The 22413-nt window shown below is 53.8% G+C and overlaps 1 protein-coding gene across 6 annotated transcripts in view; it reads right to left on the minus strand.

Moving 5' to 3' along the window:
- LOC121271280 (EVI5-like protein) overlaps window positions 1–22053 on the minus strand; it is a 410054-nt gene extending 388001 nt beyond the window's left edge. For all 6 annotated transcript variants that reach the window (XM_041177135.1, XM_041177134.1, XM_041177131.1 and 3 more), the window contains exons 1-2: window positions 22018–22053; window positions 235–333 (exon numbers count right to left, since the gene is read on the minus strand). The gene's annotated coding sequence lies outside the window, so the exon portion shown is untranslated. The remainder of the gene's footprint in view (window positions 1–234; window positions 334–22017) is intronic.
- Between the last annotated feature and the right edge of the window lie 360 nt (window positions 22054–22413).

Consider the following 22413-nt stretch of genomic DNA (forward strand, 5'->3'; position numbering starts at 1 on the left):
CATCTGACAAGGTTTGAACATTCAAATCAAACACGGGATTTGTGGCAGTTCATTAAATCTATACAAATAGAGGTGAGCTGTAAACAATCTCTGCCCATCTATTTTAATTATGGATACCATTTGGTGTTACGGTCTGACCTGTGACTGATCGCTGGTACCTCTTCTGTTTGATTCCTGTCATCCATGTATACAAAAAGAACACTGCTCACGTCAGAAACGTACTTGCTCACTCACCATACAGACTCCACATTCACATCTGTCCAGCTTCCCAACATGCGGAGCTTGAAATCGGAAAACCAGGTCTTGCCCCCAGGACGCAACCAAAGGGAAAAGCTGCGAGAAATCAAGTTGACTTAATTACTATGAGTTTGAGGGAGCATCAATAAAGAATGTGCACAATGTCATTTTCCATTCCACACAGGTGTACTAAACTGCTACACAAATGCAGCTTTTAGAATTACAACACATAGTATAGCTCGCATGAGAAAACCAGCCTGAAAACTTGCACCTATCAGCTCATCGCTCAAACTGCCCATTATAAAATTAGAACACCCTGCAGTTCCCAACCACCCTTAAAAAGATTGAATGCTGAACGTGGTGAGTGTAAGATTCCTATCAGCTAGCAGAGACCAGGCGTTCCCTCAAAATGGTGGAGGCGGAATGAGGGATGGGAGGGGGCGGTGGCACTATCAAGGACTGGAAGACACAAAGAGAAAAATCAGAGTGTCAAAGCCTTTGACTAATTATGCTGGTCCCCTGCCAGCCAATTCAGAGCCACAGAGAGTTTCCAGTGAGTGGTCCAGGCACCACAGGTGGAAGGAATATTACAGAATCCTTCATTGTACAGTATAAACAGAATGGGCCAGTACAGAGGGTTTCAGTAGGGGGAGAAAGCAGTAAGGGCTTAGTCCACAATGTACCCACCAACCTCTGAACATGGGTCACAGGAAGGGCAGGATGGGTTTCGTTTATACCCTTTGTCCCTTACCTAATCTTGAGTTGAGATTAAATTAGTTGTTTAAATCAAACACCATTCCTTCTTGTCTGGTTTCCCTATTGCCAGAAAATAATTGAAAAACAGCTGGAGCCTGCAGAACATCTCTAGGGCAGGGTTTGCAAGATAGGGTAGAGACTCTAGAAAAAGTTATTTATTGACAGGTGCATAAATATTTCCACCAAAAGCAGTTTTTTGCTCCTATTCCACCACCTTTTGATACCATAAGGAAGCTTTGAGTTCATTGCTGTGCCACACCACATCCCCCCCGACTCCAAAACCCTAGGCCCGTCACACAGACACGTAGACACAATCCCTGGGTCTCACCAGCTGATTCGTCAGATAACTCTTATCGACTGCTCCTTTCAATATCAGCAGGCTGGCAGCACATACTAGCTTATAGGTCATGAGCTGACAGGTAAGGTCCACAACACAGAACACCTTGCTGCTTAAGGTACTGTTCGATTAAATCCACACTGTGGGACGAGACTGACTCTTGGAGGACAGGAGGGTTATGCTCAGTCATCCATCATAATTTTAAAAAAATAACACATTGATTCAAGGCTGCATCTTAAATTGGTAACTAGCCCTTAAATTGGTAACCACCATTTATAAAGGGAAAATTAATGTGGCAGCACTTCACGGGTTCCAGTAAGTGGGAGATGGAGCTTCACTGTTACAATCATGCCATCTTTTACCTAACTATTGGTCAGAAAGAATGTGCTATATTCAGAGAGCATAAAACATATGGGGTCCACACAGGGATGAAACTGAACATGAGAAAATGGCTGGTGTTAAATACCCAAAAACTGTAACACTGATCACTGGGACCTAGAACGGGAAGCTGGATAGCAAGAAGTTGGAATGGAAGAACACATTCAGCAGGGCTGGAAAGGTCTCCAATCCTGTCCCATAACTGCACAGGGATAGCTGATTTCAGCCAGATGACTTCAGAAGTGTGTTCATCAGAATTTCCTTAATCATTATGTTCCCAGCGCAACAGGGAAGGAGGCATAGCTGCATCTGGTTGTGGGGAACAAAGTGATTTAAAAGTGGATCATGTGTCAGTAGGGAAACATTTAGGTGACAGTGATCATTGCATCATAAGGTTTAGATTAGCTATGGAGAAGGACAAGGAGCAATCCAGAGTAAGAATACTTCATTGGAGGAGGAACAATTTCAAGGGGGGCAAAAACAGATCTGGCCCAGATAAGTTGGAACCACAAATTGGCAGGCAAATATGCAACCGTATAATGGGCTACCCTTATAGCTTAAATAGTTCAGGTACAGTTGGGCTAAGGCAGGGCAACAAAAGCAGATGGATGATAAGAGAAATAGAGTACACGGATGAAGCACAAAAAGGGTGCATATGACATGCCAGGTAGATAATATTAATGGTACACTACTTATATTGTGAGGAGACACAGTTGAAGACCATTACTAATTAAGCACTTGGAGCACATCAAATTAACAGGTCCAGGCAACAGGCCATGGAGCAGGTCACTAGACCAGAACGTCTGCCCTTCTTCTGCAGTTACGTTCACGCCTGGGTGTCCCTGGAGAGGGGGCAGGCGGTTTCCACTGGCACGCTTAAGGCCTTCCGCGACCGGGGGTGTTACAGAGGCTGGAGTTTATCAACGGTCCCAGGAACAGCATTTTGAGTTTTGTTACGGTGCCCCTTTAAGGGGCATTAATTTATTTATTTTATTGGTTTCAAAACGAGCTTATAAATAGGGGACCGCTGGGACACTGGATGTGTGGAAGCAGAGCTGAGAGACTGAACAAAGTCAATAAACTCTCAAAGAAAAGCTCTGTGTCTTGGTTTCGACTTCACCAACTGGATTTAACAGAAAACAGAACAAGTTGAGAACCAGGCTGAATATAGAAAGTCCAGAGGGGAAGTGAAAAAAGAAATCAGAGGGGGAAAGAAAGTGTACGAGAAGAGACTGGCAGCTAACATTAAATGGAATCCAGACATCCTCTATAAGCAAGTAAATAGTAAAAGGGTATTGAGAGGAGGAGAGAGGCTGGTTAGGGACCAAAAAGAGGTCTACATGTAGAGGCAGAGTGCAGGGTTGAGGTACTAGATCCATCTGAATTTAGCAAAGAAGACGCTGCCCAAATCAGTGGAAGAGGTATAGTTGAGATAATGGATGGTCTAAGAATTGATCAAGAGGAGATATCAAAAAGGCTTGTTGTAATTAAAGTCATAAGGGCCAGATGAGATGTTTCCAAAGATACAAAGGGAAGGGAGGAAAGTACAGAAGTACTTTCAATCTTCCTTAATTAGGGGCTTGTGTCAGAGGATTGGAGATTTGCAAATGTCGCACCCTTGTTCAAAAGGAGTTACCCAGCAACAACAGGTCCGTCACTTAAACCTAAGTGGTAAGAAAGCTTTTAGAAATTCTAATCCAGGACAAGAGTTACTTTAACAAGTGCAAGCTAATTAAGAAAAGCCAGCATGAATTTGTTAAAGGCAAATCGAGTTTAATTAACTTGATTGAACTTTTTAAAGAGGTAACAGAGATGGCTGATGAGGGTAATGCAGTCAACATGGTATAGATGGACTTCCAAAAGGCAACTGATGCAGTGCCACATAATAAACTTGCCAGCAAAGCTGAAGCCCATGAAATAAAAAAGAGTCAGTAGGAGCATGGATACAAAGTTAGCTGAGTGACAAGAAACAGAGCAGTGAACAGTTGGTTTTTCAGACTGGAGGAAGGTATACAATGGGGTTCTCCAGGGGTCAGTACAAAGCCAAGTTGACATGCAGTGCCCCAGATAGTAGCACTCCAACCGCTAGGTTACAAGGTTCCAAGTTCAAATACCACACCAGAGCAGGAGGACAAAGATCAAGATTGACATTCTGGTGCAGGTGGTGAGGGGGTGCTATACTGTCAGAGGCACTGTCTTCCAAATGAGACATTAAACTGAGGTCCCGTCTGTCCTCTCGGGTGGACATAAAAGATCCCATGGCACAATTTCAAAAAAGAGCAGGGGAGTCACCCCCATTGGCCTGGCCAATATTTATTCCTCAGTCAACATCCCGAAGACTGATTACCTGGTCATGATCACATTGCTGTGTGTGGAACCTTGCTGGCCAAGCTTCCTACATGACAACAGTTACTACACTTCAAAAATAATTCACAGTAGTCATGAGAAGTGCAATATAAATGCAGGTCTATCTTTTCACAATCCACATTAATAACCTAGACTTGGATGTACAGGACACAATTTCAACATCTGCAGATGACAAAACTTGGAAGTATTGCGAATGTGAGATGAATAATGAGACACTTGTGGAGTGGGTAGACATGTGGCAGATGAAATTTAATGCAGAGAAGTGTGAAATGATAATGCTTTGGTAAGAAGAATGACCAGAGGCAATAGAAAATAAAGACATAACTCAAGGGAATGCCAGAACAGACAGACCTGGAGGTATATGTGCGCAAATCATTTTAAGGCAGGGAAAATGGTTAAAAAGACATACAGGATCCTTTATAGACAGAGGTAAAGAGTACAAAGCAAGGAAGTTACGATGAACCTTTATAAAACACTGGTTCAGCCTAAACTGGCGTTTTTTTGTCCAATTCTGGGCACCACACTTTAGTAAGTACGTGAAGGTGTCAGAGAAGGTGCAGAAAAGGTTTACAAGGATTGTTCAGGAGGTGAGGGATTTTAGTTATGTGGACAGATTGGAGAAGCTGGGAGTGGTTCTCCTTTAGAGGAAGAAGGTTGAGAAGGAGAATTGTTAGAGGTGTTCAGATCATAAGGGGTCTGGACAGAATAGACAGGGAAAAACTGTTCTCATTAGTGGAAGGATAGTGAACCAGAGGGCACAGATTTAAGATAATTGGCAAAAAGAAGCAATGGTGAAGAGGGAAAACTTTTTCGCACAGCGAGGGGTTAGGATCTGGGATGCACTGCCTGAGAATGTGGTGGAGATAGATTCAATTGAGGCTTTCAAAAGCCAATTGGATAATCACCTGAAAAGAAAATAAATTGCAGGGCCTCAGGGAAAAGGCATGCAAGTGGGATTAGCTGAGTTGCCCTTGCTGAGAGTTAGCACAGATGCGAAGGGCCAAGTGGTCTCGTCCCGCGCAGTAATCACTCTATGATTCGACAGGTGGTGGTGGTCAACCACACTGAGCACAACACATATGCACAAGCAATTTGGAGGGAAAAAAAAAATCAGCTAGCTTCCAGCCCCTACCCTGCCCAGTCAAACTGCCAGTTAACACTGTTGGCTGAGGTTTCTCTAGGATAAGGAAGGAAAATAAAAGAGGGAAAATACTCTGCCTAAACTCCAATATTGGCAATAAGCCAAAGCCTACAGAGAAAAGGCAGCTGAGAGGAGATTTGATAGTGTTCAAAATCACGAGGGGTCTGGACTTATTAGACAGGGAGAAACTGTGCCCATATGTGAAAGGATCGAGAAGGAGAGGGTACAGATTTAAAGTAATTAGTAAAAGAGGCAAAAGTGATACGAGGAGAAACCTTTTTACTCAACAAGTGGTTAGGGTTTGAAATGCACCGTCTGAATGTGGTGGAGGCAGGTTCAATTGAAGCATTCAAAAGGAAATTAAGACTGTTTTCTGAAAATAAAGAATGTGCAGGGTTACAGGAAGGCAGTGGGGGAATGGTGCTAGGTGAGTTGCTCATTCGGAGAGCAGACATAATAGGCCAAATGGCCTTCTCCTGTGCAGTAACAATTCTGTGCTTCTGTAATAATAAAGAAACAGCCAGAAACAGAGGTACTGTTAGTCATAATATTTCACACTTGCAGCAAAAGCATAAAATGAGCAAGATCCAAACATCATCATCTCTTCCCAAATCCAATGGACACACTCTGAAGTCCAAGTAGACAAAGGACCCTGAAAGGGTTACACAGGCAAGTTCAGGATTTCTCCACGATTTCTGCTACAATTTTGCCTCCATCAGTGATGGATTCATTTTCGAATACATTCGTCAGAAAGGACACCTACATTTCTCTCTGAAACTCACTATCATGCTCTACATGGTGCATGTCAAGGCCAGTCTCAGTACAACATATACATGCAGGTACAAGTGGTAGCTAACTGCAGCCCTTTCCTCTCCTCTGTAACCTTGCTCCTGCTCACGCCACTATCGCCTCATCCACTAGTTACAAACCTCACACAGGAATGCAACTAACTAGGCAAGGTAGCACAAACTGATATGTTTCAAAGGAATTGGTTTTCTGTATTGTAACCACATTGGCTCTAATGCTGGAGAAACATGTCTTTGGCTCTCACAAATACAACCAGGTAGAAATCTCTCAAGATCTTTAACCTGCGGAGGCTCACTTGTCAAAAGGCTTTCCTTTATTGAGGAGGAAAATTCAGCCAGGCGAAAGGAATAGGAAAGAGGTTTCCAGCTCAGACACTGCAACAACATGACCTCAATGCAGCATCACAGCCTGTCTTCTCACCACAGGATGTGCTAACAGTGCTTCGTTCTAAGAATCACCTTCACTCCTTTCAGTACCAACAATGGGTACAAGCATGCTTAAACCAATCTATTTTAATGCTTTTGTGATAGGTTTTTGTAGGATTAAAAACAAGAATTTGCACATCATCCTCAAAATGGCCCTAAGCAGAATCCACAAATTACTTTTCTGAACAGTTACTGCTGTGAAACATCTGGGAAAGCCAATTTTCACACAGCAAGGTCTCTCAAACAGCAAATCAGAAGCGAGCAGTTAACTATTTTAATGAGTTGTGGGGCAGGGGAATGGCAAAGACAGCAGGACTCTCTCAACTCCTCTGAATGACAGATTTAAACAGGACAGGTTTAAACTTCCAGCTGGCTGACTCAGGAGCAAGTGCAAAATCAACTGAACCACTCTGAAGTGCTAAAATTGTCAAGTTAAATTGCTCCAAGTAGAACCAAAAATATGGTTGCTGCCTATTCCAGTCTTGATTCATTATGATCAAAAGCGCTATCACTGCCTAATCCAGATTCAATTCACTACAATCAAAAAAAGTCACTGCCTAATCAAGACTCGATTCACTAGTCAAAAATGCAGTCACTGCCCAATCCAGTCTTGATTCACTACAAAGATACCATCACCACTTAATCCAGGCTCGATTCACTACAGTCAAAAACAGTCACTGTCTAATCCAGGTTTGATTCTTTACAACCAAAAACAGCGTCACTGCTTAATCCAGGCTCGATTCACTACAGTCAAAAATAGTCACCGCCTAATCCAGGCTCGATTCACTACAGTCAAAGATACCATCACTGCTTAATCCAGGCTCGATTCACTACAGCCAAAGATACCGTCACTGCTTAATCCAGACTCGATTCACTACAGTCAAAGATACCGTCACTGCTTAATCCAGGCTCGATTCACTACAGTCAAAGATACCGTCACTGCTTAATCCAGACTCAATTCACTAGTCAAAGATACCGTCACTGCTTAATCCAGGCTCGATTCACTACAGTCAAAGATACCGTCACTGCTTAATCCAGGCTCGATTCACTACAGTCAAAGGTACCGTCACTGCTTAATCCAGGCTCAACTCACTAGAGTCAAAGATACCGTCACTGCTTAATCCAGGCTCGATTCACTACAGTCAAAAACAGTCACTGCCTAATCCAGGCTCGATTCACTAGAGTCAAAAACAGTCACTGCCTAATCCAGGCTCGATTCACTAGAGTCAAAAACAGTCACTGCCTAATCCAGGCTCGATTCACTAGAGTCAAAAACAGTCACTGCCTAATCCAGGCTCGATTCACTAGAGTCAAAAACAGTCACTGCCTAATCCAGACTTGATTCACTACAGTAAAAAACAGTCACTGCCTAATCCAGGCTCAATTCACTACAGTCAAAAACAGTCACTGCTTAATCCACACTTGATTCACTACAGTAAAAAATAGTCACTGCCTAATCCAGGTTCAATTCACTACAGGCAAAGGTACCGTCACTGTTTAATCCAGGCTTGATTTACTACAGTCAAAAATACCATCACTGCTTAATCCAGGCTCAATTCACTACAGTCAAAAACAGTCACTGCCTAATCCAGACTCGATTCATGGACTGAGGCAATTAGTAAACCGCTCAAACCAGATTCACTAACAAATTAATTGATTTGAGATTTTGGACCATCTAACAAACTAATTTTCCTTGGGTGCTGAGCATCCATGATCCATAACACACAACTGTAACGGCAATTTCGCTTATTTGCCCAAATCACACAAAACTCTCTCTGGCAGCTTCCTACCAAAATGACATTGAAACCTTGCAGGCAATGCATAAGGAATCACAAAGTTGATTCCCCCAGCGGAGACAAGATTAGGAACGCCCAGGTTTGTCAGCCTGGAGGATAGGTGATTTATAGGACTGGACAAGAGAGTGACAAAGGTAAATCTGGAATATCACTTTCAACTAAATTGATGGCAAAAGAATGGACCCAAGTTCAAGCTAGTAAGAGATAGATTTAAGACAGTTATGAAATTCTGAACAACACAATGAAGGATCAATGTCTGGAACATTCTTCCAGACAGAAGACTGGAGGCTAAACACACAGGAACCTTGAAGAAACAACTAAGTACTGAAATGTGGACTTTGAAATATCTCAGATAAATTAACTGAAATCTGCCAAATGGTCTTCTCATATGTAACTGGCCTTCAATGTAGATCAAGGCTGTTTAAGTCATCCTGAACTAACTCAACCAAAACTCCTCTAGTTTAATGATTATGTAACCAGAGTCATCCACTGCAGTTTTTACAAACACCAATGGGCTTCTGCTTTGAAAAGAGAGAGACTAGAGGGAATAAATCTACAGGTGCAGAATAGCACTCTATTCCAAGCTCGGCTTCACTATCCACTGTGGATGTACCAACACCACATGGACTACAGCACTTTAAGGCAGCAGCTTGCCACCATCTTCAAGAGCAATTAGGGATGAGCAACAAACGTTGGCCTTGCCAGCAACCCCCACCTCCAATAAACACACACAAAAAATTCAGTCCATCTCCGCATTATCCTGAGAATCCAAATCCATGTTTCTGAATCACCTTGTAATGTGATTTTGCCAACACTCTCACTGCCAGTCTCACCACCTAATATACTGACTTGAAGTCAAACAAAATGATGTACCCCATATCCTGTGTCACCCTCACCCTCCAATTCCATTCCTCAGCACTTCTGTCACCCCCAAAACACCACCCGCTCCCCCTAAACTGTCCATCCAGCATATTTTTCTGTTCCCCTGATCAGTGTTCATACACCACTCCCACCACACGGTAAACCACACTGTGGTTGATGAGTTACTGAAGTGTCAATTGTTGAGTTAACAACAATCCATTCCTAGAAAAGCTCCACGATTTATTTCACCAAAATGTAATCCCATACATCACACAGTAAAAGTCAGGTTGATAAAATGATGTATCCTGAGGTTAGTGCACTGTGTCACAAGGCCTGCTGTGTCTTCTAATATTAACACTTGAACCATTTTCTCCATCAGAATAACCTTGCAAATCTGGAGATAAAGAGCAGAAAGTGCTAGAAAGGGACTGCTGGTCAGTCAGCATCTCCAAAAGAGAAGCAACTGATTAATCTAACTCTGCTAGCTCCAACCACCTTTTTTGGACCAGGGGAGCGAACCAGAGATTTTCTGACGATACTGGGAGGGGAGGATTTGACCATTTTTATTTCTGGTCCTTTCCCCTCTAGCTTAGAGGGTGAGTCGCTCACCCCTCGATTTATCATGCAAATTAAAGTTTCAAGGAGCTAGATAAAGCATAAACTGCTAGAAATACATTACAGCCAGTCACTCAGAATCTGTAAAAGGGCAATGGCTGGTTAACCTTTCAGATCACACTTAGAAATAAAGATAGGCAAGTTCCAACTGATGAGGCACTATTCTCTAGGTCACTCGCTCTTATACAAATACAGCTGGTGGAAGCACATATGTGAGGAGGTTATACCCAAAACCATAAACTCCCTGTTGGTTTCCTTGATGCCCACTTTAAATAATCCAATAATATTGGGTTGCCAAAGTGTTACCAGTGGAAAAGCAACTCTACAAATGCCCCCATTTAGGGGGCTTCACTAATTATGACAATTTGAAAGTCTGGTTAACTAAAAGAAAACCATAATGCTAATCCAGAATGATAGCTTATCAATTAGGCACTCCACACACTGTGGTGCTCACCAGACATAAAAGGGAGTTACAAGGTCACTCTAGTTGAGAAAATGTTTGAAATGTAAATACTGTAATAAGTTGCAGGTTGGCCGCACTGGGCACACGATGTGCGTTTTCACAAACAAACAACGCTGGAGAAACACATTCGGCATGGGTGGAGAGAACAGGCAAGTTCTCACATGCAAACCTTCATTTGAATCTGAAGGTCTACACAAAAAGCACGAAGTGGTTTGTTCTCTCCATGGATGCCATCAGGCCCGAGTATATCCAGCAACTTTCTGGCTTAAGATTAACAAAATAATACAGCACCAGAAGGAAGCCATTCAGCCCATCATGTGTGTGGACCCTTTGGTGGAGCTCTCTCATTAGTCCTGCACCCCTGCTTTCCCCATAACACAGAATTCTTTTGCATTACCTTCATGCAAACATCATGTGAAAGTTACTGCTGAATCTGCTTCCACTATTCCTTGTGGCAGTGCACTCCAGATCATAACCCTCTGTGCAAAAACTGTTTCCTCATGTGGTCTCTGGCTCTTTTGCCAATCACTGTAAATCCTTTGGTGACTGACTCATACTTACTCAATCAAAACCATTCATGATTTTGAACAACTCAAATTTCCTTGCCATTTTCAGATTTTTGTTGCTTTCTCTATATAAATATTGCTGCTTTTATAACGTAGAGTTCCCAAAATTACAAGTAATATGGGAAATTAACTATCGATGTCAGCTAAACAGAAAATGTTGGAAAGACAGAGCAGAAACAGATTAAGGTTTTAGTAAAGAACTGCCTCACTCTGTGGGTTTAACAGGTTACTGGTCCTCTATTGGAGCGCATCTACAGGTGGTGTGACACACTGAATCCTGACTGAGCCCAATCGGGAATGCCTGGTAAAGAAAGTTCCCACTCCTAGCTCCAACCATGTGTTGCCCCACTTTCCCCTCCTGCAACGTTTACCTCTAGTGTTCCACAAGAATTCATCCTTGAATCCCCCTCCTCACCCACACACTGCCCCACAGCTACAGCATCCTGAAACACAGCATGGGTTTTCACATATCCACTGATGACACCCAGCTCTCTTTTTTGACCATAACCTTCTGATTGCGCATTCATTTTGTCCTGTTCCTCTATCACCCAGTGCTCATTGACCTACATTGGCTCCCAGTTAAGCAGCAACACAATTTTATATCTTAATATCCTTTATACCTCACCACCACCTCTCTCAACCCCTCCACTGTTATTAAACCATGACACTGCTTACTTGACATCCAATACTGGATGAAAAGAAACTTCCTCCAATTAATTATTGAAAGACAGAAGCCATCATCTTCCACTCCTGCTATATGAACTCCACTCTCGAGCTACCAACTCCATCCCTCTCAACTGTCTGGAGCTCAACCAGGCCGGTCACAATGTTGGTGCCATATTTGACCCTAAGATAACCTTCTGATTGCACATTCATTTTGTCCCATTGCTCTATCACCCACTGTGCTCACTGACCTACATTGGCTCCTAGTTAAGCAGCATCACAATTTTATATCTTAATATCCTTTATACCTCAATATCCTTGATTGCAAATTCCTCCATGGTCTCGCCCCTCCTTATCTCTAATCTCCTCCAGCCCACTAACCCTCCAAGATATCTGCACACCACTGATTCTGGCCTCGAGCATCCCAATTTTAATTGTTCCACCATTGGTGGCTGCAGCCAATTCCTACGCCCGTCTTAAAGCTCACTAACTCTCTTTTGTCCTTTAAGACACTGCATAAAAGATAACCTTTTGACCAAGTTCTGTCATCTATTCTAATATCTCATGTCAGTGGGTGTCAAGTTTTGCTTTACAATGCCCCTATAAAGCCCCATTGAACATTTTCTGATGTTAAAGGCTCTATGTAGATATACATTGTTAGTGTTAGCCTTGTTCCACCGTTTACAAGACAAACAGGAAACTCTGGGAAAAATGCCAAACAAAGAATTTCAGGGCCTGTCTGTATTTCACTCCCGTTCTGTATCCGTTTCCTCCATCCATTCATCTCTCACACGTTGCAGCCCCTCCCATTACCCTCAGCATCCGGAACCCTGCTCTACCAATCCTCCTCCCTCCCTACACAATTAGCATTCTTCACTGCCCACACCCCCTATCATTTCTCTCTCCCTCATACCATCCCATCACACCCTACCTACCCTCCACATACCATCCCCAGCCCCTCACATACTCGCCACTCACCCTCTCAACTCTCACTCACTCCCGCAGACCACCCTCTCCCTCACTCTCTTCCTGCCCCTGCCCCCTAAAATGCCTCCATGCCCCCTCAAACCAAACCCCAAACTGCTCCCCGCCACCCCATCCCCCTCTCCTCCCCTCCTCAGCCCCTAACTGCCCTCCAACTTGCCAACTCCCAGCCCCACACCCTCACCATACCCAACACACTGTCTCCCCACCCGCCCAGCCCCAGCAGACTCCTGCCCCCTCACCTTCCCTCACCCTCCCCCTCACACCCTGCTCTACCTCAGTCCTGGATGCCCCACCAGCTCCATCATGCCCACACAGCCCCGCCGCCCCCTCCCTCGCCTCTCCCTCCCTATGCAACCCCTCCATGCCCATCTCTTTCTCCCTCCATACCTGTCCCCCTCCCTACCCATTCCCCTCCCACTCCCTCCTTACCTACCCTCCTCTCCCATTCACTCCCTGCACCCTCCCCTACCCCCTCTCCCACCCCTCCACCCCTCTTTGCCCCCCACCCCTCCCTCGACCCCCCAACTCACCCCTCTCTCTCGCCCCCATCCACCCTCCCTCTCCTCCCCCCCAACCCACCCCTCCCTCTTTCCCCCCCAACCCACCCCTCCCTCTTTCCCCCCCATCCACCCCTCCATCTCTCTCCCCCACTCACCCATCTCTCTCGCCCCCATCCACCCTCCCTCTCCTCCCCCCCAACCCACCCCTCCCTCTTTCCCCCCCATCCACCCCTCCCTCTTTCCCCCCCATCCACCCCTCCCTCTCTCTCCCCCATCCACCCCTCCCTCTCTCCCCCCCATCCACCCCTCCCTCTTTCCCCCCCACCCACCCCTCCCTCTCTCTCCCCCATCCACCCCTCCCTCTCTCCCCCCCATCCACCCCTCCCTCTCTCTCCCCCATCCACCCCTCCCTCTCTCTCCCCCATCCACCCCTCCCTCTCTCCCCCCCATCCACCCCTCCCTCTCTCCCCCCCATCCACCCCTCCCTCTCTCTCCCCCATCCACCCCTCCCTCTTTACCCCCCATCCACCCCTCCCTCTCTCCCCCCCATCCACCCCTCCCTCTTTCCCCCCCATCCACCCCTCCCTCTTTCCCCCCCATCCACCCCTCCCTCTTTCCCCCCCATCCACCCCTCCCTCTCTCTCCCCCATCCACCCGTCCCTCTCTCTCCCCCATCCACCCCTCCCTCTCTCTCCCCCATCCACCCCTCCCTCTTTACCCCCCATCCACCCCTCCCTCTTTCCCCCCCACCCACCCCTCCCTCTCTCTCCCCCATCCACCCCTCCCTCTTTCCCCCCCACCCACCCCTCCCTCTCTCCATCTCTCCCCCCCATCCACCCCTCCCTCTCTCTCCCCCATCCACCCCTCCCTCTCTCTCCCCCATCCACCCCTCCCTCTCTCTCCCCCATCCACCCCTCCCTCTCTCTCCCCCATCCACCCCTCCCTCTCTCTCCCCCATCCACCCCTCCCTCTCTCTCCCCCATCCACCCCTCCCTCTCTCTCCCCCATCCACCCCTCCCTCTCTCTCCCCCATCCACCCCTCCCTCTCTCTCCCCCATCCACCCCTCCCTCTCTCTCCCCCATCCACCCCTCTCTCTCTCCCCCATCCACCCCTCCCTCTCTCTCCCCCATCCACCCCTCCCTCTCTCTCCCCCATCCACCCCTCCCTCTCTCTCCCCCATCCACCCCTCCCTCTCTCTCCCCCATCCACCCCTCCCTCTCTCTCCCCCATCCACCCCTCCCTCTCTCTCCCCCATCCACCCCTCCCTCTCTCTCCCCCATCCACCCCTCCCTCTCTCTCCCCCATCCACCCCTCCCTCTCTCTCCCCCATCCACCCCTCCCTCTCTCTCCCCCATCCACCCCTCCCTCTCTCTCCCCCATCCACCCCTCCCTCTCTCTCCCCCATCCACCCCTCCCTCTCTCTCCCCCATCCACCCCTCCCTCTCTCTCCCCCATCCACCCCTCCCTCTCTCTCCCCCATCCACCCCTCCCTCTCTCTCCCCCATCCACCCCTCCCTCTCTCTCCCCCATCCACCCCTCCCTCTCTCTCCCCCATCCACCCCTCCCTCTCTCTCCCCCATCCACCCCTCCCTCTCTCTCCCCCATCCACCCCTCCGTGTCTCTCCCCCATTCACCCCTGCCTCCCCCCCCACCCACCCATCCCTCCCTCTCTCTCTCTCTCCCCCATCAACCCCTCCCTCTTTACCCCACATCCACCCCTCCCTCTTTACCCCACATCCACCCCTCCCTCTCTCCCCCACATCCACCCCTCCCTCTCTCCCCCATCCACCCCTCCCTCTCTCCCCCATCCACCCCTCCCTCTCTCCCCCATCCACCCCTCCCTCTCTCCCCCATCCACCCCTCCCTCTCTCCCCCATCCACCCCTCCCTCTTTACCCCCCTCCCTCTTTCACCCCCTCCACCACTCCCGCTTCCCCCCCCACCACCCACCCCTCCCTCTTCTCCTCCCCACCACCCACCCCTCCCTCTCTCTCTCCCCCATTCACCCTTCCCTCTCTCTCTCCCCCATTCACCCCTCTCTGTCCCCCCCCATTCACTCATCTCCCCCATCCCCCTCCCCATCGCCTCTCCCTCTGCCCCATCGCCTCTCCCTCTCTCCCCCCACTCTCCCCTCTCCATATACCTCCTCCCCATTCCCACCTCCCTCCCCCACTCCCACCTCCCACCCTACCCCACTCACACCTCCCCCCCGCTGTCTCCACTCCCAACCCCACTGCCCCCTCCCCATCCCTGTCTCCCTCCCTCTCGCTAACCCCCTCTCTCTAAATGAGGCTCCCACTCTCTAAACCCCCCCGACAACCCCCCCTAAACCTCCCTATCTAACCCCACCTAAACCCCCCTCTCTAACCTCCCCAAACCCCCCCCCTCACCCCCTCCCTCTCTAACCCACCCCACCTCACCCCCTCCCTCTCTAACCCCCACCCACCTCACCCCCTCCCTCTCTAACCCCCACAACTCACCCCCTCCCTCTCTAACCCCCCACACCTCACCCCCTCCCTCTCTAACCCCCCCCCCTCACCCCCTCCCTCTCTAACCCCCACAACTCACCCCCTCCCTCTCTGACCCCACCTCACCCCCTCCCTCTCTAACCCCCCCCTCACCCCCTCCCTCTCTAACCCACCCCACCTCACCCCTCCCTCTCTAACCCACCCCACCTCACCCCTCCCTCTCTAACCCCCACAACTCACCCCCTCCCTCTCTAACCCCCCCCACCTCACCCCCTCCCTCTCTAACCCCCACAACTCACCCCCTCCCTCTCTAACCCCCACAACTCACCCCCTCCCTCTCTAACCCCCACAACTCACCCCCTCCCTCTCTAACCCACCCCACCTCACCCCTCCCTCTCTAACCCCCACAACTCACCCCCTCCCTCTCTAACCCCCACAACTCACCCCCTCCCTCTCTAACCCCCACAACTCACCCCCTCCCTCTCTGACCCCACCTCACCCCCTCCCTCACTAACACCCCCCACCTCACCCCTCCCTCTCTAACCCCCTCCAACTCACCCACTCCCTCTCTAACCCCCCACCTCACCCCTTCCCTCCCTCTTTAAACCCTCCACATCCCCTCCCTCCCTAAAACCCCAACTCGTCCCCTCCCTCCCTAAAACCCCACCTCGTCCCCTCCCTCCCTAACCCCCCCACCTCGTCCCCTCCCTCCCTAACCCCCCCACATCGTCCCCTCCCTCCCTAACCCCCCCACCTCGTCCCCTCCCTCCCTAACCCCCCCACATCGTCCCCTCCCTCCTTAACCTCCCCAGTTCACCTCCTCCCTCCCTAAACTCCCCACCTCACCCCCTCCCTCTCTAACCCCCCCCACCTCACCCCCTCCCTAACCCCCCTCATCCCCTCCCAACCCCCCCACCTCACCCCATCCCTCCCTAACCCCCCCACCTCACCCCCTCCCTAACCCCCCCACCTCACCCCCTCCCTCTCTAACCCCCCCACCTCACCCCCTCCCTCTCTAACCCCCCCACCTCACCCCCTCCCTCTCTAACCCCCCCACCTCACCCCCTCCCTCTCTAACCCCCCCACCTCACCCCCTCCCTCTCTAACCCCCCCACCTCACCCCCTCCCTCTCTAACCCCCCCACCTCACCCCCTCCCTCTCTAACCCCCCCACCTCACCCCCTCCCTCTCTAACCCCCCCACCTCACCCCCTCCCTCCCTAACCCCCCCACCTCACCCCCTCCCTCCCTAACCCCCCCCACCTCACCCGCTCCCTCTCTAACCGCCCCCACCTCACCCCCTCCCTCCCTAACCGCCCCCACCTCACCCCCTCCCTCTCTAACCCCCCCACCTCACCCCCTCCCTCTCTAACCCCCCCACCTCACCCCCTCCCTCTCTAACCCCCTCCACCTCACCCCCCCCTCCCTCTCTAACCCCCCCCACCTCACCCCCCCTCCCTCTCTAACCCCCCACCTCACCCCCTCCCTCTCTAACCCCCCACCTCACCCCCCTCCCTCTCTAACCCCCCCCACCTCACCCCCCCTCCCTCTCTAACCCCCCACCTCACCCCCTCCCTCTCTAACCCCCCACATCCCCTCCCTCTCTAACCCCCCACCTCACCCCCTCCCTCTAACCCCCCACCTCACCCCCTCCCTCTCTAACCCCCCCACCTCACCCCCTCCCTCTCTAACCCCCCCACCTCACCCCCTCCCTCTCTAACCCCCCCACCTCACCCCCTCCCTCTCTAACCCCCCCACCTCACCCCCTCCCTCTCTAACCCCCCCACCTCATCCCCTCCCTCTCTAACCCCCTCCACCTCACCCCCCTCCCTCTCTAACCCCCTCCACCTCACCCCCCTCCCTCTCTAACCCCCCCACCTCACCCCCTCCCTCTCTAACCCCCCCACCTCATCCCCTCCCTCTCTAACCCCCTCCACCTCACCCCCCTCCCTCTCTAACCCCCTCCACCTCACCCCCCCTCCCTCTCTAACCCCCTCCACCTCACCCCCCCCTCCCTCTCTAACCCCCCCCACCTCACCCCCCCTCCCTCTCTAACCCCCTCCACCTCACCCCCCTCCCTCTCTAACCCCCTCCACCTCACCCCCCTCCCTCTCTAACCCCCTCCACCTCACCCCCCTCCCTCTCTAACCCCCTCCACCTCACCCCCTCCCTCTCTAACCCCCTCCACCTCACCCCCTCCCTCTCTACCCCCCTCCACCTCACCCCCTCCCTCTCTACCCCTCCACCTCACCCCCCTCCCTCTCTACCCCCCTCCACCTCACCCCCTCCCTCTCTACCCCTCCACCTCACCCCCCTCCCTCTCTAACCCCCTCCACCTCACCCCCCTCCCTCTCTAACCCCCTCCACCTCACCCCCCTCCCTCTCTACCCCTCCACCTCACCCCCCTCCCTCTCTAACTCCCTCCACCTCACCCCCATCCCTCTCTAACCCTCCACCTCACCCCCTCCCTCTCTACCCCCCCACCTCACCCCCTCCCTCTCTACCCCCCCACCTCACCCCCTCCCTCTCTAACCCTCCACCTCACCCCCTCCCTCTCTACCCCCCACCTCACCCCCTCCCTCTCTAACCCTCCACCTCACCCCCTCCCTCTCTAACCCCCCACACCTCACCCCCTCCCTCTCTAACCCCCCACACCTCACCCCCTCCCTCTCTAAACCCCCCACCTCACCCCCCTCCCTCTCTAACCCCCCCACCTCACCCCCTCCCTCTCTAACCCCCCCACCACACCCCCTCCCTCTCTAACCCCCCCACCTCACCCCCTCCCTCTCTAACCCCCTCCACCTCACCCCCTCCTCTCTAACCCCCCACCTCACCCCCTCCCTCTCTAACCCCCCCCACCTCACCCCCACCCTCTCTAACCCCCCCACCTCACCCCTCCCTCTCTAACCCCCCCACCTCACCCCCTCCCTCCCTAACCCCCCCACCTCACCCCCTCCTCTCTAACCCCCCCACCTCACCCCCTCCCTCTCTAACCCCCCCACCTCACCCCCTCCCTCTCTAACCCCCCCACCTCACCCCCTCCCTCTCTAACCCCCCCACCTCACCCCCTCCCTCTCTAACCCCCCACCTCACCCCCTCCCTCTCTAACCCCCCCACCTCACCCCCTCCCTCTCTAACCCCCTCCACCTCACCCCCTCCCTCTCTAACCCCCTCCACCTCACCCCCTCCCTCTCTAACCCCCTCCACCTCACCCCCCTCCCTCTCTAAACCCCCCCACCTCACCCCCTCCCTCTCTAACCCCCTCCACCTCACCCCCCTCCCTCTCTAACCCCCTCCACCTCACCCCCCTCCCTCTCTAACCCCCTCCACCTCACCCCCCTCCCTCTCTAAACCCCCCACCTCACCCCCTCCCTCTCTAACCCCCCCACCTCACCCCCCTCCCTCTCTAACCCCCTCCACCTCACCCCCCCTCCCTCTCTAACCCCCCCCACCTCACCCCCCCTCCCTCTCTAACCCCCCCCACCTCACCCCCCCTCCCTCTCTAACCCCCCCCACCTCACCCCCCCTCCCTCTCTAACCCCCTCCACCTCACCCCCCTCCCTCTCTAACCCCCTCCACCTCACCCCCCTCCCTCTCTAACCCCCTCCACCTCACCCCCCTCCCTCTCTAACCCCCTCCACCTCACCCCCCTCCCTCTCTAACCCCCTCCACCTCACCCCCCTCCCTCTCTAACCCCCTCCACCTCACCCCCTCCCTCTCTACCCCCCTCCACCTCACCCCCTCCCTCTCTACCCCCCTCCACCTCACCCCCTCCCTCTCTACCCCTCCACCTCACCCCCCTCCCTCTCTACCCCCCTCCACCTCACCCCCTCCCTCTCTACCCCTCCACCTCACCCCCCTCCCTCTCTAACCCCCTCCACCTCACCCCCCTCCCTCTCTAACCCCCTCCACCTCACCCCCCTCCCTCTCTACCCCTCCACCTCACCCCCCTCCCTCTCTAACTCCCTCCACCTCACCCCCATCCCTCTCTAACTCCCTCCACCTCACCCCCATCCCTCTCTAACCCTCCACCTCACCCCCTCCCTCTCTACCCCCCCACCTCACCCCCTCCCTCTCTAACCCTCCACCTCACCCCCTCCCTCTCTACCCCCCCACCTCACCCCCTCCCTCTCTAACCCTCCACCTCACCCCCTCCCTCTCTAACCCCCCACACCTCACCCCCTCCCTCTCTAACCCCCCACACCTCACCCCCTCCCTCTCTAAACCCCCCACCTCACCCCCCTCCCTCTCTAACCCCCCCACCTCACCCCCTCCCTCTCTAACCCCCCCCACCTCACCCCCTCCCTCTCTAACCCCCCCACCTCACCCCCTCCCTCTCTAACCCCCCCACCTCACCCCCTCCCTCTCTAACCCCCCCACCTCACCCCCTCCCTCTCTAACCCCCCCACCTCACCCCCTCCCTCTCTAACCCCCCCACCTCACCCCCTCCCTCTCTAACACCCCCACCTCACCCCCTCCCTCTCTAACCCCCTCCACCTCACCCCCTCCTCTCTAACCCCCCACCTCACCCCCTCCTCTCTAACCCCCCACCTCACCCCCTCCCTCTCTAACCCCCCCACCTCACCCCCTCCCTCTCTAACCCCCCCACCTCACCCCCTCCCTCCCTAACCCCCCCACCTCACCCCCTCCCTCCCTAACCCCCCCACCTCACCCCCTCCCTCCCTAACCCCCCCACCTCACCCCCTCCTCTCTAACCCCCCCACCTCACCCCCTCCCTCTCTAACCCCCCCACCTCACCCCCTCCCTCTCTAACCCCCCCACCTCACCCCCTCCCTCTCTAACCCCCCCACCTCACCCCCTCCCTCTCTAACCCCCCCACCTCACCCCCTCCCTCTCTAACCCCCCACCTCACCCCCTCCCTCTCTAACCCCCCCACCTCACCCCCTCCCTCTCTAACCCCCTCCACCTCACCCCCTCCCTCTCTAACCCCCTCCACCTCACCCCCTCCCTCTCTAACCCCCTCCACCTCACCCCCCTCCCTCTCTAACCCCCTCCACCTCACCCCCTCCCTCTCTAACCCCCTCCACCTCACCCCCCTCCCTCTCTAACCCCCTCCACCTCACCCCCCTCCCTCTCTAACCCCCTCCACCTCACCCCCCTCCCTCTCTAACCCCCCCACCTCACCCCCTCCCTCTCTAACCCCCCCACCTCACCCCCTCCCTCTCTAACCCCCCCACCTCACCCCCTCCCTCTCTAACCCCCCCACCTCACCCCCCTCCCTCTCTAACCCCCTCCACCTCACCCCCCCTCCCTCTCTAACCCCCCCCACCTCACCCCCCCTCCCTCTCTAACCCCCTCCACCTCACCCCCCTCCCTCTCTAACCCCCTCCACCTCACCCCCCTCCCTCTCTAACCCCCTCCACCTCACCCCCCTCCCTCTCTAACCCCCTCCACCTCACCCCCCTCCCTCTCTAACCCCCTCCACCTCACCCCCCTCCCTCTCTAACCCCCTCCACCTCACCCCCTCCCTCTCTAACCCCCCCACCTCACCCCCTCCCTCTCTAACCCCCCACCTCAGCCCCATCCCTCTCTAACCCCCTCCACCTCACCCCCTCCCTCTCTAACCCCCTCCACCTCACCCCCTCCCTCTCTAACCCCCTCCACCTCACCCCCTCCCTCTCTAACCCCCTCCACCTCACCCCCCTCCCTCTCTAACCCCCCACCTCAGCCCCATCCCTCTCTAACCCCCTCCACCTCACCCCCTCCCTCTCTAACCCCTCCACCTCACCCCCTCCCTTTCTAACCCCCTCCACCTCACCCCCCTCCCTCTCTAACCCCTGCACCTCACCCCCTCCCTCTCTAACCCCCTCCACCTCACCCCCTCCTTCTCTAACCCCCTCCACCTCACCCCCTCCCTCTCTAACCCCCCACCTCACCCCCTCCCTCTCTAACCCCCCCACCTCACCCCCTCCCTCTCTAACCCCCTCCACCTCACCCCCTCCCTCTCTAACCCCCCACCTCACCCCCTCCCTCTCTAACCCCCTCCACCTCACCCCCTCCCTCTCTAACCCCCCACCTCACCCCCTCCCTCTCTAACCCCCTCCACCTCCCCCCCCCTCCCTCTCTAACCCCCCCCACCTCACCCCCCCTCCCTCTCTAACCCCCTCCACCTCACCCCCCTCCCTCTCTAACCCCCCCACCTCACCCCCTCCCTCTCTAACCCCCTCCACCTCACCCCCTCCCTCTCTAACCCCCCACCTCACCCCCCCTCCCTCTCTAACCCCCTCCACCTCACCCCCCTCCCTCTCTAACCCCCTCCACCTCACCCCCCTCCCTCTCTAACCCCCTCCACCTCACCCCCCCTCCCTCTCTAACCCCCCCACCTCACCCCCCCTCCCTCTCTAACCCCCTCCACCTCACCCCCCTCCCTCTCTAACCCCCTCCACCTCACCCCCCTCCCTCTCTAACCCCCTCCACCTCACCCCCTCCCTCTCTAACCCCCCACCTCACCCCCCCTCCCTCTCTAACCCCCCACCTCACCCCCTCCTTCTCTAACCCCGCCCCGCCCCCCCCCCCCCCGGGCCCCAAACTCACCCTCCCTCCCTCCGCCCCCCGGGTTGACCGTGATTCACCTGCTCCTCCCCTATCTCTATCCCGGCCCCGGGTTTACCGGCCCCTCTCCCCGGTTTACCTGCTGCTCTCTCCGTCCTCCGGCCCTGACAGAAGGGGGCGCGGCTCCTTGGCCATGACGTCACCGACTCTAGCTCCTCACCAATCAGTCAACTCATTCTTGGCTTGCCTCCCGCCTCAGTACCAATCAGGAGAGAGGATCCCTCTGATTGATGGGAGGCCGCACCAATTGCGCTTGGGAACACCCCGACCAATCAGAGGGCGTCGCAGCCGGTCTATCACTGTAGCCAATGAACATCAACAATGGCTGTGATTGACATTGGTCTTAGCCAATCGGCTGTGACCACTTGCTGCTGTGACCCTGATGCTGCATGGAGGAGTGAGGATGGAGGGAGAAGGGATGGAGGGACAGAGGGTGGAGGGAGTGAGGATGGAGTGACAGAGGATGGAAGAAGTG

This window comes from Carcharodon carcharias, chromosome 30, assembly GCF_017639515.1.
Source record: "Carcharodon carcharias isolate sCarCar2 chromosome 30, sCarCar2.pri, whole genome shotgun sequence".
NCBI classification, from domain to species: Eukaryota; Metazoa; Chordata; class Chondrichthyes; order Lamniformes; family Lamnidae; genus Carcharodon; species Carcharodon carcharias.